We start from the raw sequence: 25,778 nt of genomic DNA, 5'->3' as shown, positions 1-25,778 counted from the left end.
AATCGAATTGCGAATCGAAATCGATGGTGGCCTTAATTAGATCAAAGCTCGCTACTACGATTACGGTCTTCGGACGGGTAGGGTTTCGACCGCGGTTCTTGGGGCTGTAGGCCGAACCTAAGGTTTACCCTCATCATTTATTTATCATATAAATATACATATTTTTTATATATTACATATAAAAGGTATCACATAATGTGCATACATATTTTTTAAACTTATAAGGAATATAACAAGCAAAGCGTTTTTCAGAACGATTTTAATTGAGCCACGTACCTGAGCCTTCACCTCTCAGTTGCGACGTTTCAGTTCCGAGTTAGTACCATCGATACATTTTCTTTTCTTCTACGGATTTGACGCCTGGACCGTGGTTCCCGCAAAGCTTCCGCAATTTCAAAGAATGCCCATCTAAGTCCGACATATCAGCACTGTGACGCCGTTGCTTCGGTTCCTTCTCCAACCATAAAAATGACATATTTGAATTAGCAACGTTTATCCTTGACTGAGCGAGCATAAATACGGTCACCTTCCATTCCTCACATACCCCATTGGTATTCCTAAACCGAGTTTTTCGAATAAAGTTAAAAATTTAAGTCAGTGTTAAGCCTGCGAAGAATTTCAATGCGCACATCAAATCGCCGCTCCTGATTAAGATGGCAGCGCCGTAGGCCGTTTTTAGTCACCTGAAGGCTGGGACTTGTTGGGGAAATTTATATGCAACAAGTGAAAAAATTGCAGTGGGTGGACGGGGAACACCGTCAGGAATCCCCCCCGAGGATGGACAAATGCGCACACAGTCCTTCCTGCAAGCTATAGGCGCGGAGTGCTTGATTCATGCCCGAGTCTCAATTACAAAACAACCTGCTGTTTGGACAAGTGTTCTCAATGAATCTTAAAAATTGGGAAATAAAAAGCGAAGCTACGTTATGAACGATTTATGCAATGAAGCAGGGCGGGACCCAGGGGCGTTTAGGGCAAGGTCGCCCGGGTGCAAAATGGAGAATTTGCTGCAAATTAAATCGTGAAATTTAATGATAACATTTGCATAATAGCAAAATTCCTTTTTTGGTTCGGATTCGATCGAGGAATTTCTTTTCAAAATCAGTCCGTCCCTGCTTAAAATAATTCCCCATTGATTTATTTAAGATGTGTTCGGTGCGGCCTCCCACATTGAGAGAAGCTGTGGCGGCCATTTTTGATGTTGAGGCGGTAATTAATAAAGAGTTGATTAGCTATAAATTTGTTGTGGGAACAAAGGATATTGTCTTGGCAATAGGATTTGGAAACCTCGACTTTGATCGTGGGGGGGCTTCTAAATTGGTGGAAAACCAAATGATCAATAGGCGGAAGTTTTTAAGTTAGTTTGCACGACTAATGAGTTTAAGGGTATAAATGCATTAAAATTAATCTAATTTAATTAAGCATTCGATGTGCGGTAAAGCTGCTTTACCGCACATCTTAAATGAAATCAGTCAGATGGTAAAACAAAATGTCTTAAAGTCTATCTCTATCAGTTAATTAAGCGTGAAATATGATAGTATTGTCGCGAACCTGGTTGCCTATAATAAAATCTTACAATAAGGTAAAACAATTAGCAAATTGACCGTTAAAAGAATCATTCATGTTTGATTTTGTATACAATAAACAAATGTGTTAATAGTTAATCGACAAAAGAGGAAGTTTATGTCGGTCGGTCAATGTCGGTTCTACAGTAAACACATCTGTTACCTGCTTTATTGTACTACGGCCATAAAAAGTTGTTTTATGGCCAGAAAACAGTATCATAAAGAGTGTTTTATAAACAAATTGAACTATCAAATACAAATGAAATTATACGTTTTTGCATTTAGTAAAAATTAATTAGCACCATTATTATTGTTATTAAGAGTTAAATGATGAGAGAATAAATAAAAAATTTCGGTGAGGCCCCGGCGAGATTCGAACTCGCGATCTCCTGTTTACTAGACAGGCGCTTTAACCAACTAAGCCACGGCGCCTTCCCTTGCAACGGGTTATAGGCATGTATATAAATGAGATCCACTATTAAGATTCAGTAAGAAGTACAATTTATGGAATTGTAGCAATTGATAGTTTTAAAAAATTGAAATAAGACTCTTTGAATGTAAGAAAATAATAAGGAAATTTGGACCGCTGAGTGAAGGCCAATAAACATAATGTTTGCTTAGGTAGATATGCCCTGGTACCTAACCCAAAAATGCGAAAATCCAAGATGACGCCTATGAGAAATTGATGATGGTTGCTTAAGATCGAAATGTCGGATATCAAATGTGACATCGCGACATTGGAAAAGAGGAAAAGTCCTCGTCGAATACGCCGAACAAAGCAATTTTCCAAAATTTTAGTTCTTTTCGAATGCCTCCGTAAGTCATCGAAACTTTTGAAATTTTATAACGGCACATTCTTGAACTGCAAATTGCGTCTTGTTGCCCCAATTTAACCGACCTCGTACTTTTTAGGGTTACCCTCACGGCTGAGCTCGAGAACCTGCATAGTCGTTAAACTCCGTTGCTGTTGGGTATATAAACCGAAAAGTGCCCAATCCCAGCATTTTTCAACTTGTAAATTCGATAATCGGCTCCACCGCACGACCACATGTTCCGCTAACCTAATCACTCGGGTTCCGATTTTTGTAAGTTTTCCAATAGTCTTTGAGGGTACCTGTTAACCAATTATCCCCCAAATTGATATCCAAACGACAGTTTGCCGATACACATGAACCCAACCTAACCGCCAAATAAGCACGGATATCGATTATTTGCGGTTTCCTTCCCTTTTGTCGTCAGCACGTTTTACTGTTAGGTTTTTAGGTGCACCAAACCAGCCCTACTTAAGTTTTTTCTGCGGTTGGAAGGTTTGAAAACGATGCTTCAAACCAACAGCCCAACGAGGCTTTTAGCCTTATCATCGAATTAAAAAGTAATAACCCAAAGGAACCTTGAACGTAGCGGCTCCTCTGACCAATCATCGGACATTTTAAGCAATTACCGCCGATACGTACTAAATAATCCTTTGCAAAGTACCGCCATCGCAAATAAGGCGTATTGGCATATCGAAAGACTATCGAACATCTAGAGGAACATCAAGACTGTAAAATATTCTTCAGCCACCCCAGCAACCTGCAATGACGATTTGCCGAGTCCGCCATCCTGCATCTCCACCATACATGTGTTCGAAGCCTCCTCTTGGGTTCACGAAGGCCCAAGATCTCCCTCTAGGATATTTCACCGTCGAAGATCGTGACTTTAAACTGAAATAAAGAATGTAATCATAATGGACTGAATAATTTGCATCTGAGCAGGCCCGGACAATTAAAATCGGCCCGTGGCCATGGCGGCCGATTTTAATAGTTAAAACAATCAACTTTGTCCGAGATGGACCCACCGCGATGATTCGGTCATTACGGGTCGTGAGATGACCGATTCATTGGTCCAAAGTGGTGATTAAGAAATTTGTTTGTGGCTTGTAGTTCGTAATTAGTCGGATATCGTGATTAGGACACAGCTCAAATGCAGCGAACCAAATTACCGAGGCAGCACCAACCTGGGGCGCCATCATGCGGGGAAGTTGATATAAGTTAATCGAATTTAGGACGGCTAGATGGTGCCACCTTATTTGCGACACCGGTCAACCAGCGAAACAATTCAATTTGTGCTCATTCCAAGCGGCTTTCACAGAACCCCCTGTATATAGAAGTTTGGCGGTTGAACTCATGAAACGATAAGAAGTTGCTAATTTTAATCGCTAACTGGGCTATCTAAGTGTAATTTGTTACGGTTTTTGGCAAAACGAATCACATACTCTTAATGTGTGACTTCAGAGATTTCCTTGGTCTTATGGCAAGCAATTCAAACCGGTAGCCATATGTCCTAGTTGTTACACACAAACAGCTAAACGATAATGCGGTGTTTGGAACACGTAACCACAAAATTACTATCATTGGCCACTATGATTGCTGGTTGTAATGTAACGTGTTTTTCTTTCTGTTCAGTTCAGTCCGCTCCAAATAGACCGTTTTGCGTTTTTGTCATTGATCGCCCCTCACAAGTACCAATTACTTAGCAAGTTTTATAAGTTTGCCGTTATTATTCTGTAGTTCGACGTGAAGGTCTGCATGTACTTACGGGAAGTTGATAAGGAAACTTGTTTGAAAAAGTGAGGGGAGAAAGGGGGGGAGGGCTCTTAGGAAATTCGGGAAGAAAAAAACTATTGTCCTAATGTATTATTCACTCAGGACTAAATTATCGTTCTAAACTTCGAAACACTGTAAATGTGACAATTATTTTGACAATGACATTCTGATGTCGTTGTCAACTGTCGTAGATGCCATAGTGGGCAATGCCATTTCGCCGTCATTGTCGACCATCGAAGTCCAAGAATCAACTCCCAGTTATTATGCTAGTAATTTTCTAGTTTGCGTGAGTGCGTTCGGACAGAAGCCCCCTAGTTAGGCTAATAATACCAATTGGAGCTGTTGAAAACCGCAAACTTTGCCCCATATGTGTCTTGTTTTAGCCCTAATTCCCTTCTCATTACCAGTAGGTACCTCCCGGCTATTTGTATTGGAAATAATTTGGTACCCATCAGCATTTTATACGGCTCTTTAAGAGTTGTGCCCTATCGGAAACATAAAATATCGAGTTGGCATGCGAGTCTCGCAGGAGTACCCACACGGGTGCGAAGCGGCCTTTGAGTTCGAGCCGACGTTCGTTTGTCGGTTCTTCCGAGGCCAATTAGATTATATGATCGATGATTCGGTGGGTCACGCGACCTGGCCGGACCTAAGTCCGTGCGAAATTTCGTTTTTTCCCCTGGGAAATTGATTTTATTGGGCTCGCAACAAGGCACAAACATACGATATTGCGACAAGTAAAGAAAACGATCGGCCACGCTTCGCTAAACCAGGAATTTCAATTTTATAAAAGTAATAAATGGCGGGTGACACGCCTCCGGCCTAACGTGTAATGCGGCATATTATTCTATTCATCACAATTTAATTTGCATAAATAATGAATTAAACTAGGCAGAAAGTTTATTAGTTTTGATAACTATCTACGGTTCTACACCTTGTGGTTACGCCGTTTTTATACGAAAAGCATCAGTGTTTAATGACTTCAGACAGGAAGACTAATCTATCACTCAGTGTCCTGAAAGTCACTGGACGAGCGTATAATTAAGTCCATCATCCCCTAGAGGGGGTGGTACTCATTATAGGCGAATACATCACGGTACTTTTCACATGACTAAACATCCGACTTGTCTCATCCACTCGCCTGTTGATGTCTCTACGAGCTCAGTGATCCTGAGTGCGTTAAAACAGCACTGGAATCAATAACCTCATGGAGTTGATTGATTTTTGATTGAAATCGATTTTCAAAATTATGAAGGATTTTGACGTAATTAATTGCAATTTGAGGGAGCTTAAAGAGCATCGCACAAAAAATCAAAATAAAAAAAAAATCCTGCGTTAAATTCCCCTGAAACTGGCTTGCAGTGGCGCGCCTGCAGCAGTTTCTGATGAACCTAATGCATCTTGTTTTATCACAAAAATAATGCATTCTCTTTGCGAGAGGAAATGGAATATAATATAGGCTCACGTCGTCTAATGGCTCCATCTCTATTAATCTCAGGCTGAGGAAACCTTTGACGATGATTATACGGCAATTTCATGAAATAGCTAATTAAAAACGCTCATGCTTATAACTTTGGCGTCTGTTTCAGCGCTCCGTGGTGGCCGTCGCTTTAGGGTACCCCATAGGCACCTATCGCCAAACATCTCTCCAGCCCCGCAAAAACTCGATCAGCCCTCGCTGTGTGTTATCAGAACCCTGTGACACATCAAACAATTACCCTCCTCAGATCTTTGTTCTATGTGATTGTTTTCGTGTGTATTGAGGGGGTTCTAAGCCGGATTTATATGAGTACCACATAGTGACGAGAGGTCTCTATTTGGTGGTACCCAGAGTGCGCCACGTCGGTGACGTCACACACGTTGATGATTTCGCTAACAAGGTGCTCGGATCCAAGGAGGCTGAGTCGAAAGCGATAATCACGGGGTACGAACAGGCTATATTTCAATCTGGGAGGTCTGCTTATTGGTGCTCTGCCATCACCGTGGTACTCCCGGGCCGTTTAGACGATAAATCATCCTCGAAAAATCGTCGAAAGAGACTTTTTCTTAAACGTCTATTTGGAAGGTACATGCATCGAGACTCCACCACGTTAACATTGCGAGATAATATGCAAACTAGTTGAACTTTCCCCGAGATGGTCGCCGGGTACCATCAGCATGCAAGAAGTGCGGTGCGCACGACCGAGATTCCCACGAATATTATTTTTTATATCGTTTGACTCTGCCACGTTTTTGATGATCTTTCGCTCACACTTGAGGACGTGACGATTCCTTATCATTCATTCAAAACAGACCACGTTCCCAAATTCACGAAGCGCCTTTAGTAGCTGCGGGTGGCGTCCATCCAGCCGCGCGAGGAATGGGAGAAACCTGGAACGCAGCGGGACCATTTGAGGACCTCTTGACCTCACTCGTGGGAGTGAGAGTCATCGCATATTAAACCGAGATAGAAAACCATGATATTCCGGTATTGCGTGGTTCATGCAATTTGCATATACAGGTCGGTTGACAAATGTAATGCTAGATGATGCGATTACGTGAAGTTGGGGCACCTCCTGATCTGATGCCGGTTTTCTCGGAGAAATTTATATCGAAGATATTTCACGTATTTAACGTAATTAAAAGTTGGGCTGAATTCAGGACCCGCAATATAATTTAAACAAAATGTTGGCGGAGCCCTGAGTGCGTGGTGGGGCCTTCGAAACAGTCTGATATTTGCTCTGGCTAACAATCGTTAGCCAGAGCAAATATCCTGGATTTGACCGGCGGTCAGAGTGGGTCCGGCTTAACCCTGTTAGGACTCATTGTGATTCCCAAAAGGTATTTACCGCTATTGTAGACCTTCGGCTAATGCTGGACCGAATCTGGGATGGGCTCAATCGCGTCCTTTAATATCATTTATTACTGTTTAGATAAAGACTGCATTGGTCAAACAAGTCAGACAGATGCGCTTGACCTCGGAAAAATGAGCGGTAAAATGACGTAGAAATAACATAATTTCAGCGAATTAACGCTCGATAAGCCTTTATGTATATGCAGAAAGGACAACATCGAGAGTTGCGAAAACTCCCCCGAAATTTATTAACTGTTGGGAGGGGCTCAAATCCTGAATATCTGGGGTCCAGATATTGAAACTGGTACCCACTAACGGTCAAGTTATTAGCGCCAAGCTATAGGTTCTATCGAAATTAGCCTGCAGTTAAATTTGACAAAATCTTAATAATTTGGGCCTAAGAGATCCATCAAGGAATTCAGGAGAGCTTCAAATTCGCGAGTTTCTCAAACGCTCGGGATTTCTTACAGATTTTCTGTATGTTTGATGCCTTTAAGAATTTAGCAAACCTGAGTGCAACAACACCTCCACGAAGGACATGAAAGTAGCTCAAAAGTGCCCAGACGAAGATTTGCTCTAATCAAAGCAACTTGAAGGATTGAGACCAGGCATGGGTACAGTACCCATGAAGAAGATAGCAGAAATGCCTGAAGGTGTAAAATTCATGGAAAGGATGGAGGAAGTTAGTGGAAAGAGACAGTGTGAAGGAAGAACCCGATTGTAGCAGAAGTTTTATGCAGAAATAGGTGGTAAATGATTGGATCACGATTACCCCTAACGGAAGAGCTAGTCAAAGAAGCCTGAAGGAGCTGAAGCTGAAGAAGGACGGAGGAGGTTGATGGAAAGAAACAATAAGAAAAACTCTTCCGTTTTATTATTTCCCAACCAATGATGGCCCCTACATCTCATGGTGCCTTAAAATACACTTCTGCTCTCTCGGATGTCAATAAAATTAGCCATAACTATGACGATGAAAGGGATGGTTGTTCCTGTCGGTCTTCAGGCCGTAACTGAAAACTGATTAAGCGAAAAACGTGCATGACGTGAGTTCGCTATTTTAAACGCAAAGTAACGCTGTGACTTAGATCTGAAAAGTCTTGGACTAATGAACTGTTCGTTGTGCACGTTGAAATGTTGGCAGAAGTGAAGTTAATTGCGGCTCAGCTCGTTAAGTAGCGACAGGGGCTTTTGGATAATTTGCTGATTAGATTGAAACGTTGCGTTTTCGAGATCAGACACTGAGTTAGGCCACCATCAAACAACGCAAAAATTGGCATAGCTGCAGTGGCTTGATCATCAAAAAAATCACCAGCAACGTAACAGTTATGGAACTTCTTGTGTGTTACGTGAAGAATGCTCTAGAATTTTTTCGAAGCGCATTTAGAATGTTCTAGAACCTCGCCGATGACCGTAAGCTTAACTTGTTGTCTCTTATAAGCATTTGGAAGAGCCAAGAATAGCGGGTGACCGCTAACTAGTTCTTTCTCAGGAGTACTAACATCATGGCACTTCTAGTAGACATGTATGAAGATAAAAAGTACAAAGCGACGGTCAGTAATGACCGGAAGATTGACTGAAAGACGAATGAGTTGCTTTCAACAATTAGTGAGGGAAGTAGTGACTTAAGACAAGAAGTAATTAAAGTGGGAAGTAAGAAATTGCAAGACTGTAGGGAAAAACTGGTCTGGAAAAAATTGTATCATGAATCGCAGTGACGCTCAGTTATAGTAAAGATTAAAAAATACCAGTCGCTCAAGGATTGAGCAAAGTTGAACTCTAACTGCATGGATAACAGTATTTTCCCACGATTCCAGCTACGCTTGAGCTTTCTTTAATAAAAAAAAGGATTCTTGCAGGTAAAAAACCGGGAAATTCTCCTGGGTTACCACTTTGTAAGCAATAGAGATAATGGAGTGGCATCATTTATATTTAGGTTGCACATATTTTTGCATTATTATTTCGCCATCAATTTCCCTCTGGAGCTAATAAGGCGAGAATACCCTTCAACTCTTAAGTGACCTCAAACGTAAAAGTCCAGAGGTGGTATGTCTGGGCTGCGCGGTGGCCATAGCAGCCAAAGTCATCTTTGCGGATAATTTTTGTATAGTCAGGTGGTCACCTGCCTCCCACTAGGAACTGGATGCCCATCCAAATGAAACTAAGTTCGCTGGGTTACTAACAAAGGAACATTTTCCAGATCAGCATTAAACTCAAATAGAAAAAATGAAAACTGTTGGTGACTGTGATGGTTTTTGTAGAGACACGAATCCTGCTGCTACTGAGCTGTTCTTAACTTTTTAGTTTTTGGCATCTAGTCGATAAAATCGACAAGAACTTTGCTGATGTCTTTGCTCGCTCAACGTTCCTCGCAGCTAGACCTCAACAACATTATTATGCAAATTTATGTTGCAATAAAACCGTAATTATTGCACACACTCGCATGATACAAAAACAAAAAACCTTTTGAGTCGTTATGCCGATGACGCATGTATTCCTCAACGACGTTCATTTGTCTCGCGACCGATGCGCCGTGGGTGGCGGCGCTAGCGGCGGGGCGCTCGTCTTTTGTTTTAGCGGTCCGTCCGCCGCCTCGACTGGTACACGCACTAAATGGCCGATTAATGACGTTTTTGTACCGACGATGACGTCGCTTATTTTCGGCTTTTTCCCGTCCTGCTGCTGCTGTAACCTTGATTGAAAAAAGTTAATTGGAGTTAGACCCGTCAACGATGACGTTGTCGCAAAAGTTATAATTAAGGAAATACGTTGTGACGATGCTATGACGACGGCGAATCAATTAAGGGCGTCCTGCAGGTCGTTAAGGAGTACTTAACGACGCTTGACCGATGTTGGCCAAACAATGTCCTTTGCGACATACGTAATTCAATAGGGCAATGAGAAGTACAAAGGGCACAATGGCCTCCTCGCAGGACAGGATGTATGCGTGCGTCTGTGCACAATGACGTGGGACGTGGGTGGGTCGGTGGGTGATTGATTCGCTCGGGTCATGAATACGTTATTGTTGACGAGAAGTACATGACAAACATTTTGCCCGGATTTCAGCAAAATTCTCCTGAGGAAAATAATCGGCGAGACCAGGGGCGTATCTCGAAAAGATGCAACTGGAGACCGCATTATGCGCAGGTTTTTCTTTGCTAATTACTAACTGTTCACTCGCATGCAAATTGCGGGTTTGCTTGCTTATGGTCTTTAAGCTCGAAGGTGCTCATTACAGTTGAGCCGATATAATCGACTGCTGGTGAATGGAGGCCCTCCTTTTCGCGATCCACTTTTATCGCCACGAAGACCTACCAGGATGAATCCAATATTTGTTAAGAAATTTTCTAATTCCGGAGACCGTAAATTTGACAGCCCCGCCCGAGGAAACTCGTTTCAGACTGTCCTTGTGGTAAATAGTACTTTGTGGTAATGTGTGGCCACTTATATGAAAAAGACTTCTTGTAGTGCGTGTGGTCAAGCACGTGCATCAGAAAAACAAAGAACTATCGCACTTTTATGGCACGAAACCTTCATTCATATCCCCGAATCGCATCATTATCTTGGTCCGAGATAAACCATCAGTGGCGAGCGCCATATATCTTCATAAAGCACGGGAAAAACAAAACGGTCTCCCACTTTTAGTGTCACTAAAACAGGGGAAAAATATGATTATCAAAATTGTCCAAGACAAGTATTCATCCGCTTCTTCTCCGTAAAGTTACGACCTTTCGGGCGGCTGTTGAATACAAATTGGACCTTGATGCCACCCGTATTCAAATTAGCCCGAGGATGTTATGGGAACATCTCCTTCGGAGATTTCCTCTCAAAAGAGACCAGGGGAAAATGGAAAATGCCTGTAAGATTAGTTCAGGTTAGTTCAGGTTAGTTAGATTCTTTTGGAGACAATTTATGCAGCATTTTCAGATTTTGTCTTAATTTTCACTTATTCAGAAACTTAATCATAATATACTTAACTATGACACACACATTCCCATGCGGACAGCTAAGTTGAGACACCGTATACATACAGTAAAAAATAAAATAGTTCCGGTTTTATCACGAAAGTTTAAGATTTTCCCTTTCACTGGTTAAAAGTCACAAGCAAAAGAGTTCAAAGTGCTTTTCGTGTGCTAAGGCCTTTAATTACGTCTAGCTTTGATTACCGGGGAAGTGGAACCATTGAGTGGCAAGGTCGCCCAGCCCCATTAGATTTTTTCCTTTAGGATTGTATCAAGGACAGAGTGCACCCAAGTAAACATTTTTTTGTTTCTGTTGAAGACCACATTAATTGTTCAATATGACCAACGCTCTCAGTTCTTATTCTGTCTCTAAGAGCTTAGACAAAAACGGATTTATTTTCATACACTCTGGCGTCAATACAGCCCTTAAGGAAAAAATCCAAGGGATTCAAGTCTGTTGATCTTGCCGGCCACTCTTTGGTACCATGAATAATGCAATCAAAACTATTGTATGTAGTGTATTCTAATATGATACCATTCAGTTGCTCATGTAATAATTCGTACTTTGGCGGTTGCTTAGATAATAATGTTTTTAAACGAAACAACCCTCAAAGTGGTGCAGAATGCTAGTGGTGGCCGATGTTTCCCCTTTGAAGTCATGCAATAGCATAACGTGAAGATAAATTGTGGAATGAGTCACCCGAAACGTCCGCAGCGAAAGAAAAACGAGAAAAATCGGCGAAAAAATATCACAAGAGACGGCTAAAAGTGATTGTCCAGCGCTGACCGAGATTAGGGGGAAGAAAAATTACTTTCTCCTTTTGCGGGTTTTCTTTGCGGGTATAATTTATGGGTCTCTAATTTTCCGGCTATTTACTACGAAAAAGGAAAAAATATCGCTCCAGATATTGCTCGGGTTAGGAGAGATGGACTATCCGAAAACGTCCCATCTTGGTGCTAGTTGACCGATCCAGATAACTTGAAAAAAGGTACTTATAACGTTGTTTATTTTCTTAGCAGATGGGAGCTTTTTTGGGAGAATTTGCGCACATTTTTATCTTTCCTATAGTACCCAAAATGGAGCAAACACTTGTTTTAGAGTTGCTTTGGAAAACTAAGGGGTATGTCTTTAAATGAAGATTTATGGTTCGTATTCCTCCCTGCTCGACACATGGCATACACGGGGTCCCAAAAAAGGTGGGTTTAACGAAATCGTCGGTTAATTTAGTGTCGCAACCCGCGGCCCGTTAAGCCGTTAACCCTTGATTAATTCCGACAGTTACGCCCTTTTGGTTTACTGTTTTAGTGCGATTTGTTTTATTGCCCGATTTAATTTGTTTGCCTTGATTAAAACACAGCGTTTAAGCGGTATTTTTTTTTAAATTTCGATCCTGCCCGGTGTATTTTCGACACACGACATATGCTCTAAAAATGGGAACAAATTCAGGAAAATTTGTCCAATGCTAATGGGGGGGCCAACTCGCTCGGGGGGTCAGTCACCCAATGAGAAGGCGACCGCCCTTGGGGCCATCAACAGCTAAAACAAACACCCTCACACCCTGCCGGACATTGGGCAAACATGAGCGTCCATTCAGAGGGAGATATGAAAAACAAATATTCATCGAGGGAGCGATGCGTTTTCATTCTAAAGAAAAATGAGTTTTGCTTATTTTTTCCACTTGTGCATAATGCGGAATGGAGATAGTGACACGATGGGGTGCGGCCAACTGATCACTTTTGACCCTTGCATCTTCAATTTTTTAAAGGGCTATCAGGGAAACGCATTTTTAAAGAAGAAGAGGTGAGTGAGGGGGAGGTCTAAAATTAAAGGCAGACAATGTGGGATCGACTGTAGGCTGTAAATTTTCCGCCCCTGTGGCCTGGTTTTATGTCACGAGGAGAAATTTAGTCTTCCTGCAGCTCACGTTTGGCGCAGGAGCTCATTCGACATTTTCTAACATGAGAGTAAGCAGTAAAAGTTCTCAGAAAAACCTTTTTTGGGTTATAGAAGCCATTAGGACCACCTATCAGGACAAATATAAAATATAGTCACCTATCAGGACAAATTCGGAATTTCGCAAACCTTCTTACACGGAAGTCAATTCGACGAATTAGAATGCGATGAGTCCTCTCCCTTTTATCGACTCATTGTTCCATCAGAAATCAGAAATAGTGAACTAACCTGAACTAACTAACCTGAACTCATTGGTAATGAATTGGTCTCGTGATACCGGATCACAATCTCAGCTAAAGTGCGGGTTTAACCACTGGCCTGATCATGAAGCTGACTCTACCGGCGATCAGCACCAGAAACACTTTTTCATAAGTAGACCTATTTTTGAAGCATGTACACACTCGTTATTTATTATTCCGATTTCTAGCGCATATGTATATCCCGAATGGAGCATCGAGGGGGATAAAAATGATTTATTCCCGAATATTAGCAAATTCTCCATGGTCAACCGTGGCTAATTCTTAACTCCGGCAGAAAATCGCAATTGTGCTTGGGCACCCCAAATATTTTCGTCTTCCGTTTCGGAAAGTCCCATTGTCCAGGAAAAGGGGGAACGGAGAATTGCCACAATATTGTAATGTCCCAGTTACACTACTTGTAGAATTTGATGCATTAAGAGGGGGCCTGCGCCATCCGCACCAATAAGTCCCGTAAAATTGGAACACTCGGCAACTTCTCAATTCCATAAAATTTCAGACTCGTAAAATCTCTCTAGTTTGTCGAAGCAAAAGCGATATTCCTCGAGCTGTTAAAAAGTACCTGCATCGAACGAATTTAAACCTTCCACCTTGGATAGAACGTAAACATTTTTTATTGGTGTTGTAGTGGAGAATTCCCAATTGTCCACAATAAAAGCCGCATTATTTGTCATGGTGTTGTTAAAGGAATCCCAATCTGATCTCATATGATTTCATATCTGTCCGGATGAATCCAAATGACCCCTCGGTTGGACAGGACGCGTCTGCTTTGATAACGTCTTTGATAAGGGGAAATGTCGGGAAAAATTGCATTTTATCTCTGTAATTGGTTGTCCAGTTCCGGGTTATTTTCCATGTTTTGTAGGCAAATTCGCCAATGCGGCAGGGTATTATGGCAATAGAATTGGGCAATCTGTTGCCTGTCGCGATCCCAATACGAGAGGGACACTAGAGAATTATTAAAAATCCAGTTTTTCGGAAATTTGCGTTTCCCTAGGCGACGGCTTCTTCAGAGCTGCGCTGGTTCTGAGATTGATAACCGCAAAATGATACTTTTGAGGCCCATCTTACCAAGGTTTAGATAACTTTACCAGGAAGATATTTCATAATTTCTACGGGACTTTTCTTGTCGAGCAAGTCATAGGACGTCGATATATCGGCCCTAATGGCTGTTCTAGCCAAGGACTTTGTCATGGCGGCTGGGACGCTGCTGAAGGTTTAGAAATTGATAAATTAAGGGAATGAGGAATTTAATTTATCCACTGGTTATCGTTTATCCATGGGCGGTTAAAGCGGCAAAAACCGAATTTAACCGAAGAAATCTAAATTACGTCTGGTTGTTTTGACGAAAGTTACGACTGCGAGGGGTAAATTTTATAAGGTTGTTTTGGGGCTGTTTATTGAAATTCCGAGTGGATATATCATTTTTATTATTTAGCCCGTCGCAGCGGGAAATGCAGACGTTGGGGCCGACCCAGGAATTTAATTTGACAAGTTTTATTGGGGTAGAGGAGATTCATCTCTTTTCCCACCAGAACACTTACAATTAACTGCCGAAAACCGTTTTCGTTATGTACATTATGACCCAGAGAACTCAATCACGTCTTTCCTCCCAATACCGCCCTTTCGAATAATTTCCAAGGAAGATGTTTGCGAAACGAATTAGTAATTTATCCATTTTGGCCCCCGTCGCTCGGTTGCTGATCCCCAAATTGGATCGAAGTTTTGTATGTTCAGACGCGCACATGGGCCAGTTAACTTAATTTGATATCTTTCGAGCCCTCGGCCCTATCCGGATCATCGTGAGGGTTGTCCAAACATCGGATTTTATGGTTCAGATAAGAGATTTATTTATTTCCGACAACTGCAAACGTTTCGTAATTTGCACCCTCTTTTATTTGATCGGAAACGATAGTTGAGGGACGCCGCTGACGGTGCGCCACTGGCAGAGCAACCCCCCTAAGAACCCCTCGGTTTCTCCAAGTTCCTGCAGCCAGCGACGAAATGATCTCCAACAGCACTTTTTGCATCGTTGTCGCGTCCGGCTTCGTGCTGGCGGCGTCGAGTGTGACGCGGCGCCCGGCGCCTTCACGTGACGCTTTCGACCGACGCCCCTCCTCGTCGACAACGGCGCCGGGCCGAGAGTAGCCGACGCTTTGCGTCTTACCTCCCCCGCGGCCCTCCAACACAGCCCCCCTTTTCCCTCAAACTGAATCGAGATGTTTTTCATTCCCTAGATCGTCTTTCTGGGCGATATGTCATTTTCAGTTCGAGGACTGTGGGCCAAAATTGGCAAAAGTTGGGCCAAAAACGCTCAAAATCTCAAACCCTTTTTGTTTTTCGTGTTGATGCTCATCGGTCGATTGTAATATCACCCAGCGTTTTTACATAATTTTGCCTAACTGTTATATTTGGTCAAAATTCATGTGAGCATTACGGTCTTTATATAGGCTTCAGGGAGGCTCAAATCCGAGCATCCAACGTGATTACAAAATTAAATTGAAAATGATTGATTTTCTATTTCGGTTTTAGCTTAAATTCGCCTGAAAATGTAGTAATACGATGCGAAAATTTGCAATTTGAGTGCTGATGATGATGCTGATGGGTGAGGTGGGAGGCATGGTATAGTCTCTGCCAATGTGAATTACTGTAATTCTGTCGACTTTGGTCGGAATTTACGTACCCGAAGATGATTTTTTCTGTCACTAATTTAAGAACCAAGAAAAAGAAAGAAAATTAAAAACTACGAAGCAAATTTGAGAAGAAAAAGAGGTAAACTTTCAAAGCCTGGAAAGGGCAATTCTTGGTAAATGAAACAACTCAATTACCTAACTTCTCCTGTCCCTATAAGATACCAAGTCGTGCAGGGGACATTAGCAAATTTCAGTGAAAAAAGTTTATCGCCGCATGGAGACTGCAGCGACAGCTTTGGCTAGAAACATTGAGTTGTTGCCCCACTGCGCATTTATACGACCGACCTTCGGTGTTTGCGTAAACTTTGGCAAAGCTCTAGGAAATTGGAATGGCAGCTATCCGGAGTCGATACTGTGGAAATAAACGTTCTTATTGCCTCTGCTGCTGCCAAAGATAACCGCGCCTCATTACTCGCATCTTTATAGTTTTAATTCAAAGAGGAAGCATATCCTTTTTGGCAAAAACAACAAAGTGACTGATTGTGGGCTCGACCTGCGACCGAAGCGAAAATGGAAGACCCACGAAGAGTGGCCATGGTCTGACATTGATTTGGCAACACCCATCCCGATCAAAACAATAACGCATCGGCGAGCTGGAACGACTTAAAGCGTCGTAAGTTATAACCGCGGCCTCCCATGACGAACGTCCAGGGCGACCAATGGCGAGAGGCGGCGGCGTTGGTCTTTTGTTTTTTTAAAAAACGATTAAAGTAGGCGGCGACACGGTCGCTCGCGGGCGAGTCTCGTTCGCAGCGATCGGCGTGGTCGAGAAGAGGTAATTTAACTCTTTGAAGCAACGAGAAGACTTATCTCCACTCTCTAGTACCTCTAGTACCATTTTTTTGCAGATAGTAGCCCTCCGGGGAATCGCCATCTATGGTAGCGCTCAAATGGGCAATGGGACGGATGGTCGTTTTGTAATTTTGTCGGCATGTCAACCATTTTCTGTTTTTTTTTTTATATTCGTTGATAACTCGCTTTTGATTGATTAATCGAAATATTTCAAATACGAGTGGAATTCAAAATGGTGGCATTTTACCGGGCGCCATTTTGAATCCACTGGCTAACTTCGATTTAAAAATGTGGAGGTTTGGAGCGGCGAAATTTGAATTTTTTCTAGCATCGGCCTACTGCAGAGTGTTCGAGATTGACAAATACTGGCAAAATTTCAAGATATCTAAGTAGGAATCTACGTGTGTTCAGAGGCGTGGTAGAATTAGGATTATTGATCTCATTTAAGGGAATTAAGCTTGAATTGGGTTACAATAAATTATTAATATTTTTCCTTTCTGATGCAGGTAAATCAGACTAAATTGTTAATTATGTGACACCTTGTAAATGACATATGACGCGGCTGAACTGAATTTTGCACACAGCTCTGACAGTGGTGCCAGATACAGGGTGAAAGTATGATTTAACAGGACTACTCGTTGTCCTCCACATTTATTTACATTTTGAACCATCTTCACCCATTGTCGGTGGTGCGTAAGAATCTGCGCTAGGTATGCTCTACATTACTGAATAATGAAAAATTAAGATCTCTTCTAGGATCAGAATGTGCCCTTTTAGTACAGTTCACTTAGAATTTGCTTTAACATTTTCTTTTAAATACGAAGACTTCCAAATTCTTCCTTTCGGCTATCAGGGGCAAGCGGTCTACCCAATGCAATTTTTTGAAAAATTTATATAAATTGAGTGAAGACAATACGTTAAACAGACAAATACACCGATGTTCCTGCTATTTACTCCATAATTTATGAAGCTCCGAACTTCTATAAGCAATTTATTACCCACTAAAGACAGTAGCTTGAAGCGTAATGCAGTTTTCTAAACTGCCATTACAGTAATGTAGAGATCACGATGGATGATGATGGGTCATTAATTGTATTTAAAGGTTAGGCGATGGTATCGGTTAGTCACTGAAGATTTACTAACCTCCTTTGTTGGGCTTGGATTGGGTGATCAGAAGACTGAATAATTTTAATCTGTTTCTGAGTCCAAAAGGGTCGAGAAATTCATATTTTAATCCACAAATTTATAATTTTTAGCTTTTACTCAGAAGTAGGTGCTATCAGTAACACCCTCATGAGGGGTAGCTTGGGCGACGGCCCAGGGCGGAGGATTTTCCTGGTCAGCGGATTTTCTTGAGAGTAGGGGGGCGGTGATTAAAAATTTCGCCCAGGGTGTCAGATTTGCTAAAGCCGTCCCTGGATAGGATGAATATGATGAAGTTCTGAGATCAAGAAATATTTATAAGTTTTTGTACCTCCAAGGTAATTTCCCTCTACCGATAGATTTCTCGTAATTTTCGCCTCGTTTCCCTTTGCCACATTTATGACGCCCATGTCTCGCTTCTCGATCAATTTTGCCTTCAAAATTTTTTTCTAATATCAATTTTACCTTTCTAAAAATCTTGCAGAGGCTTCTACGTAGTTTTTGATACGAAATTTATGACTTAAGACTGAATTCAGCACTCACTCAATCGACTTAGTACCAACACTATCTACTGGCTCAGAATATCAGTATACAGGGTAGCACTCAGGATTATTTTTGATGAAAATAATAAATTACCTAAAGGGTCATTCTTTGCCCATTTTCTGACCCCCCCCCCCTCTCCTACCAAGGGTGTAAGAAATTTGGTTACGTTATTTCATGCAGGTGACATGATGCTGCAAGTTGATCTTTGCTAGTGCGGCTACTTGTGTATCTAAAAAATAAACTGCAGCTTCTTTTACAAGTAGCACTAATAGAAACGTTCAATATTGTCTCCTGGACCAATTTGGACCAGTCTTTACATACGATTTAGCTCGAAGGGTGGCCGAATGCACTCGTGCGTAACTAACGTCCGTTAGCAACTCACTTGCAGCCTTAGTATAGTTTGCTCCGACTGCTATACCTTCAAGCAAACTTCATAGCAAACAGAGGGAAAATCGATTATTTTCATACAAAAGCTTAAAAGGAAATTTAAGTTCAGGTAGATAATACAGACACAAGGGACATTATTTGTTGGAGCTCCAATATTGACGGGAGCATCAACAAGGCTCAGAGCGTTCGTAGTGCATTTGCGGACAAAACGGTCGGTGACAGTGGTGCAATTGTCATAATCATCCCCGTGGATGCGAAAGGCCAAAATCACCCTCTGTGAAACCCCAAATTCGGCACCCCGCGACTCCGGAAACAGTCGAATGTTTAGTCGGCTTGGGGCTGCCACTGATGCCGACGATGGGAAACTCTCATTCAAACAATTCAGTTACACAAATATTGAAGCGAAAAATGAAACAACAAAAAACGATTTTAATCCCCTAGCTTCGCCCCCTCCTCCTCCTCCCCCTCTACCCCTCGCAACCTACGACTCGATGTCACTCGGTCATCTTTCCACCCTTTTTAGTCATGAAAGATACATCATCAGTGTTTACGATAATCTTAGATCTTTAAGACAACTAGAAATATTGCTCTGTTAAATTACAAATCCACTTTCCAAGCTCATTGTAACCGTTTGCGCAAAACCTCGAATTCGAGCACCGTCACGGGGTATATGCAAATCATCCCCGATTTAAAATCCCGACATGGTTTTGCCGGGCCTGGATGGGATCCAATTTGACCCGACAGCGGATCTACAACGGTTTCTGGCTCATTTTGCATCTAATTATACTGTTAAATCTCGTTTGCTTGCACTGTGAGCTCGTTTCAAGGTTTTTTTCCTAGTCGGTCCTGTGCTTTTTCCACCAACGACCTTTAGGAAAGTTCAGGGATCGCTGTAATTTTAGCCACATAACTCTTTATTTATGCATGATCAAATGTGAAGGATACAAAACGGTTCGCAGATTTTCGATTACAAAATAATTAACTTTTTGATTAGGAGGGCTAATTCGGGTGCACTGGTGGAAATTTTTACTCCCTCGGAAAAATCTGGATCGTTTGGCACAGTTACAAACTGACGCGCTAACGTTGGGGCTGTAGAATTAAATCCCGAAAATCAGCCTAAGTGGCTTAACCGGAGTTAGTTTTGCGCCCCAATTTGCGCTTTACTGAATTTACGGCAGTCTCTTTGTGCAGTTCTAGATTCATGGAAACCGTAGAAAATTAAGCATGCAATTGCTTCGAATGGAAACAGTGGCAACAGAGCACCTCGGTTATTTTCACGACTTCAGGTGCGCTCTTACCTATTAGATAGTCACCGATATCTTATTCCATCTTTATAAAAATCTCGGCTCGCCAAAGGAGACGCCAAAGAGATCTTTCTCCCCTCTATAAACAAAAGACTGCAGGGGGACTTGACAAATGAGTGACGTTAGGACTTCAACAAATGTCAAATTTTATTAGTAAAGTTTTCGACTTACTGCGCTCGCTCCAGCTGAAAAGTATCAATGTGGCAGTACAGGGGCTGTACATGGCAGAACCGCGTTATATATGAATTTTTCCGAGTAAATGAGCAAGTATGGCTGCTACCTTTTCCGTGCATCTTCAAGAAAGAAAATATAGATAAATTAGGCACCATCTGAAAAATTGGCAACATGGCAGTGTTAGTTGGGTTAACCACCATCTAGCGGGAATTTCTGCTAACCCATCATCCACGTTGCCAACCTTCTATAAAATTACCTTCCTTTCAACCTCCTGCATGAGGTGGAAGTTGACGAAGGAAACAAAACCGCGCGTTGTCAAAGTTTCATAAAGTCCCTATTTCCCGCAACAAAATGCAAAAATTCAAAACTGCTTTGAGCGATTCATTGAATATTCACCCTTCGGGAGAGGTCATATAGCTGGTTGTCGCGATGGTGCCTTCGCCGCCGTTGGTACCACCGTCCAAGCGGGGACCACCCGAGAGGGCAGCACACTCGCGCTCCACGGGGGGTCCACTGAAAACGGTTCCAACTCGACGGTTCCATTCATGCAAATTGACCGCCCGATTTTTACGGTCCGAAGAGGGTCTACAACGATCGAGAAGAACTAGTTGCGGCACGTTGCAAATTGATGTTCGGCCCTCAACGGCGATTCCGTCTTTTTCTAATTACGCATAATTACGAATAGCAGATTACCGTGTGTGTGCGTAAACCAGGGAAAATGTCCCAGAATAACGTTGGTTTAATAATAGCTTTAGAACAAATGGAATTGTTTGTTAAACTAATTATAATAACATGGTTCAATTCGGGAATTATACGGATTTAAATCCATTTTAAGGCAAAACAGATTAGAGACTTGCAGGATTGATCTAGTTCCACGTTATTATCCGCGTTCGACGAAATAGTTTACCCCAAAAAACCGGTGAGTTAGTTATTACCGTGAGTTTGAAACGAGTTGGGCGGCATTTAAAGCTGATAGGGAGGCTCCGTTACGGGGGAACCCCGGGCGCGCCGCAACTGCTCTCTATAAGCAACAATTTACCTGAAATGAAATGTATTTTAGTATTTTAATAACATAGATTTGGAGGAGCGCCGAAAACAATAACAACTGTATAATGACGTCGAAACACTATTATTTAGTGGGTTTTCGGTAATTCGAGATTCACATTTGGGTCGTTAAGGGTGTTTGGCGATGCGAAAATTTCAAAATTTGATTCGAAAATAATGACTCGTTTCGGGTGAAAACGAGGTGATAATAATGGTCCGGCTGTGGAAACAATTTCTGTTCGGGTTTTGTTTGTTTTCGCCATTGCCACAAATTAACTGCACGAGCCAACAGATGCTGGTTTTGCTTCGAGGGCGAATAGACAGACTTGGAGGTTCTATCAGGTGAAATTTCACCAAAACCGCGTAAAACTTGACTTAAACGAGCATCAGCAGCATTCACAAGTAGACTAATTGACACGTTTAAGGACCTCTGACGAGGATGAACTTTTAAGTTTCCTGACGGAAAAACTGACGAAGAGAAACTGACGAAGAAAAACGGGGTTAAATAGGTCCACTACATAGAGCCGTAGCTCGGATCGTTAGGGTGCTAGAAAGCACAATCTCAAAAAGTTGTTAGTTGAAGTTGGTCAAGAACAAACAAGATCCGTTATGAGCCCTAGGAATGCCAAGAGTTCCATGTGGTTGCGCTTCTACACCCAAACCGAATACAAATTAATATTAGGGGCAAAACAAAAACTATAACATGGGCGTAGAATGCACTTTCAGAAGGTCATCGCAACCTTTTTAACGAGGTGGACGTGTTACCTCAATCTCAACGGTACCACCCTAGACTAATTAGAGAGCGAATCGCGATCTTCAAATAACTTCTGTAAGAAGGAAGAAGTTAGGGTCGTCAATTCATACTGAAGCATATGTTACATTATATTTTATTATTACATTGTTACATGTATACATGTGCGCCGAAGCCTCTTCTACCAATGAGCATTCATGAGCGTGCGCATGCACAAAGTATAAATACGATGGACGATCCAATTGTCGCCTCACTCATCCATGAGGAGTACTGGCGATGACTAGTGGCCTTTGGCGATGTCCACCGCATATGTGAACGAATCGACATAAAAAAGCTTCCTAGGACGAAAAGACTAGGTGTAATTTGTCCGGCGTGAATGTCTTTACAGTCTGAAATAGAGTATACACAAAAAATCAAAAAATGTGGGCTGGCTATATATAGAGGGCTTCTACGTCGAAAAATGAGAAAAAACATTTACATCAATATGAGTTCGGAAGTGCTTCCTAAAGGAAATTACAGCCTTTTAAAGATGGCGACCAAAAAGTGATTTTTATTTAATATCATTGGAATTACTTTGGATAGAGTTTTCAATTTTGGTGCGATATTTGTTAGTATTAGTACCTAGTTTTAGCAATTAGTCGCAGTTTTCCATCATGTTCAGGAGCGGAGCTGAGGGAGGAGCGCTTTGGATTTTTACTCCTAATTCTTTCTATTGATACTTTTACACATTTTTTGTTACAGAATATGACTTTTTGGTGTTTTTTACGTAGCTTTCAGATGCACCGCTTTCGAGAAAAATTCAGTTGAAAGTTTCTGTGTAGTACCGTTACCCTGCACACCACCGTAGTTATGAAATGAATAGTTATATATAATATATAATATAAGTAGTTATGAATAATATATATATATACAGGGTGATTCATTGGGAATGGGACATGGCGAAACCCGAGATAGGGGACACCAAAATATGACGATTGGACGCAACATGCCTTATATCAATGTTGCGCGTTTTGGAGTTACAGGGTGTTAAAAGTTAAAATTTTATTTTAAAATTCCTGAATAACTTTTTGTGTTTTCATAGCATCAACACCAAAATTGGTGTATTTAGGTTTTGTAAGATGCCAAATAAGGATTTTGATTTAATTTTTACGAAATTTCTAGAGGGCGCTAGTTACAACCCACCGCTTCGGTATATTTGGTCATATTTTTTTATGAGTGCAACTAAGGTTAAATTTTATTCAATATATGGAAAGAGCGTTTATTTTTACGCAAAAAAGGTATTCTTGTTCAATCCCGATATCTCTCTTCGTTTACGAGATTTTTATCTATAAACTAATTCGTGTCGTGCCATTTCAAATCCTCAAAAACGGAGGTGGCTGTGATTCAGTTGCATAGCAACGCATTACTTAGCAATTGTTACTTTAGCTTGTCAAAGTAATTAGACTCTTTTCTTGTCATTTGCTCTTTTTAAGTAAAAAATAGTAATTTAAATGTAAAAATGCCAAGGCATAATGACTTTTCCTTTAGTGAGATGCGCGATATGATTTGTGTTTTGGCTCAAATGCGTTTTAACGGTCGTGCTGCAGCACGTAGTTATTTTGAATTATATCCCAACCGACAACAACCGAATCACAAATTATTCAGAAACCGGTACAATCGTTTGGGAGAAACAGGCTCTTTTCGCCCTCAAAGCCAAAACAATGATGCTCGAAGGACTATCCCGGTTGAACAGGAAGAAGAAGTTTTAGTACGAATTGCTGAAAATAAAACATTAAGTACACGCCGGTTAAGTGCAACGATGGGAATGAGTCAATCGTCTGTCTGGAGAATTTTACATAAAGAAAAATTCCATCCATATCATTTAACGCCTGTTCAAAATTTGCTCGCTGAAGACCGTTCTGCTCGCTTAAGATTTGCTCGATTTTTGCAAGAGAAACAAAACGAAGATCCAAATTTTTTGAACAAAATTTTATTTACTGACGAGGCAACTTTCACACGCCGTGGAATTTTTAACTGGAAAAATAGCCATTTATAGGATTCTGAGAATCCAAATGCTGTACGAGAAACACATCTCCAACACAAATTTAAGATGAATATTTGGTGTGGTGTAATAGGTGACTTTTTTATTGGTCCTTTCGAACTTCCAGCCAATTTAAATGGCCTTCGGTCTTTAAATTTTTTGCAAGGACAACTTAACGAACTTCTCGAATATGTTCTATTATATTTACGTCAAAATATGTGGTTCGTGCAAGACGGAGCGGCTCCACATTTTTCTCTCCAAGTGCGCCAACATTTGAACAATGTTTTTCCACATCGATAGATCGGTCGTGGAAGTGAATTTCCGTGGCCTGCGAGAAGTCCAGACCTCAACCCATTGGACTTCTCAATGTGGTCAAGTATGAAAGCAATTGTATACAAAGGGACAATTAATACTCGCGAAGAATTATGCCAAAAAATTCAACAAGCAGCCGATGAAATCAAGAATAACGTCGTTATGCAATTTAGAATAAAAAGATCTTTGAGAAAAAGGTTAGTAAAGTGCATTGAGGTGAAAGGTGGTCATTTTGAACAGCTCCTTAAATAAAACTTATTTTTCATTTGTTAATGGCTTTTCATTTGTTTAATGCGGCAAAATATTTATTTGAAAATTAATAAAACCGAGTTGAAATGGAACGACACGAATTAGCTTATAGGTAAAAATCTCGTAAACGAAGAAAGATATCGGGATTGAACAAGAATACCTTTTTTGCGTAAAAATAGACGCTCTTTCAATATATTGAATAAAATTTAACCTTAGTTGCACTCATAAAAAAAATTTGAACAAATATACCGAAGCGGTGGGTTGTAACTAGCGCCCTTTAGAAATTTCATAAAAATTTGATCAAAATCCTTATTTGGCATCTTACAAAACCTAAGTACACCAATTTTGGTGTTGATGCTATGAAAACACAAAAAGTTATTAAGGAATTTTAAAATAAAATTTTAACTTTTAACACCCTGTAACTCTGAAACGCGCAACATTGATATAAGGCATGTTGCATCCAATCGTCATATTTTGGTGTCCTCTATCTTGGGTTTCGTCATGTCCCATTCCCAATGAATCACCCTTTATATAACCACTTTTTGGCCGTCATCTTTGAACGGCTATATTTCTGTTAGGAAGTACTTCGGGGCCCATATTGGTATAATTTTTTTTTGACGTAGAAGCCTGTTATATATAGCAAGCCCACATTTTTTTATACGTCCTGTATATACAGTGTGCATTTAACATGCAATATTGAAATATTTCGAATACTAGGCATCCTATAAAGAAATATTTAATATCAAAATTTAATCACTCTAAGGGGGAAATGTATTGGTACTAAAGTTGATTCCCCTCCACCCCCGCGTGGGCGGGCTGGAGGTTCATTTTTTAATTTCAAATGGCAATCCCCATTTTTTTTTCTTACATTCAGATAATATGGTTAAAATGAAGAAACATTTGTCCGAAACATTTTTTCCGATTCATGCTAGAAAACGCTGTAATTAACGAAACTCAATTCACATCTTAAATGGCAATCTTCACTTTTAAAAACTTTCTATGGGACAAAAAAAAATTATAGTAATAAAATGTGATAAATAAACAATAACAGAAACAAATAAAACATCTACTTTCAAACGTTTTGTTGTTAATATTGTCTTCGTGATGGAGTATTTAACCGTAGAAGAGAAAATCGAAATGGTTTTGGTAAATGAAGAAGCTGGTAGGCATTTAGATAATGCTATCAATCTCTACGCTCAGCGTTTTCCTGAAA

At 41.0% G+C, this 25,778-nt stretch overlaps 1 non-coding gene across 1 annotated transcript; it reads right to left on the bottom strand.

Annotated features, from left to right (window-relative positions):
• Window positions 1-1,923: 1,923 nt before the first annotated feature.
• TRNAT-AGU (transfer RNA threonine (anticodon AGU)) lies at window positions 1,924-1,997 on the bottom strand. The gene has a single exon. It is a non-coding gene; the product is annotated as a tRNA-Thr (tRNA).
• Between the last annotated feature and the right edge of the window lie 23,781 nt (window positions 1,998-25,778).

The sequence above is a fragment of the Euwallacea similis genome, chromosome 19, assembly GCF_039881205.1.
Source record: "Euwallacea similis isolate ESF13 chromosome 19, ESF131.1, whole genome shotgun sequence".
Classification (NCBI taxonomy): domain Eukaryota; kingdom Metazoa; phylum Arthropoda; class Insecta; order Coleoptera; family Curculionidae; genus Euwallacea; species Euwallacea similis.
The sequence above is the reverse complement of the archived record's forward strand: the minus strand, read 5'-3'. Positions and strand labels throughout refer to the sequence as shown.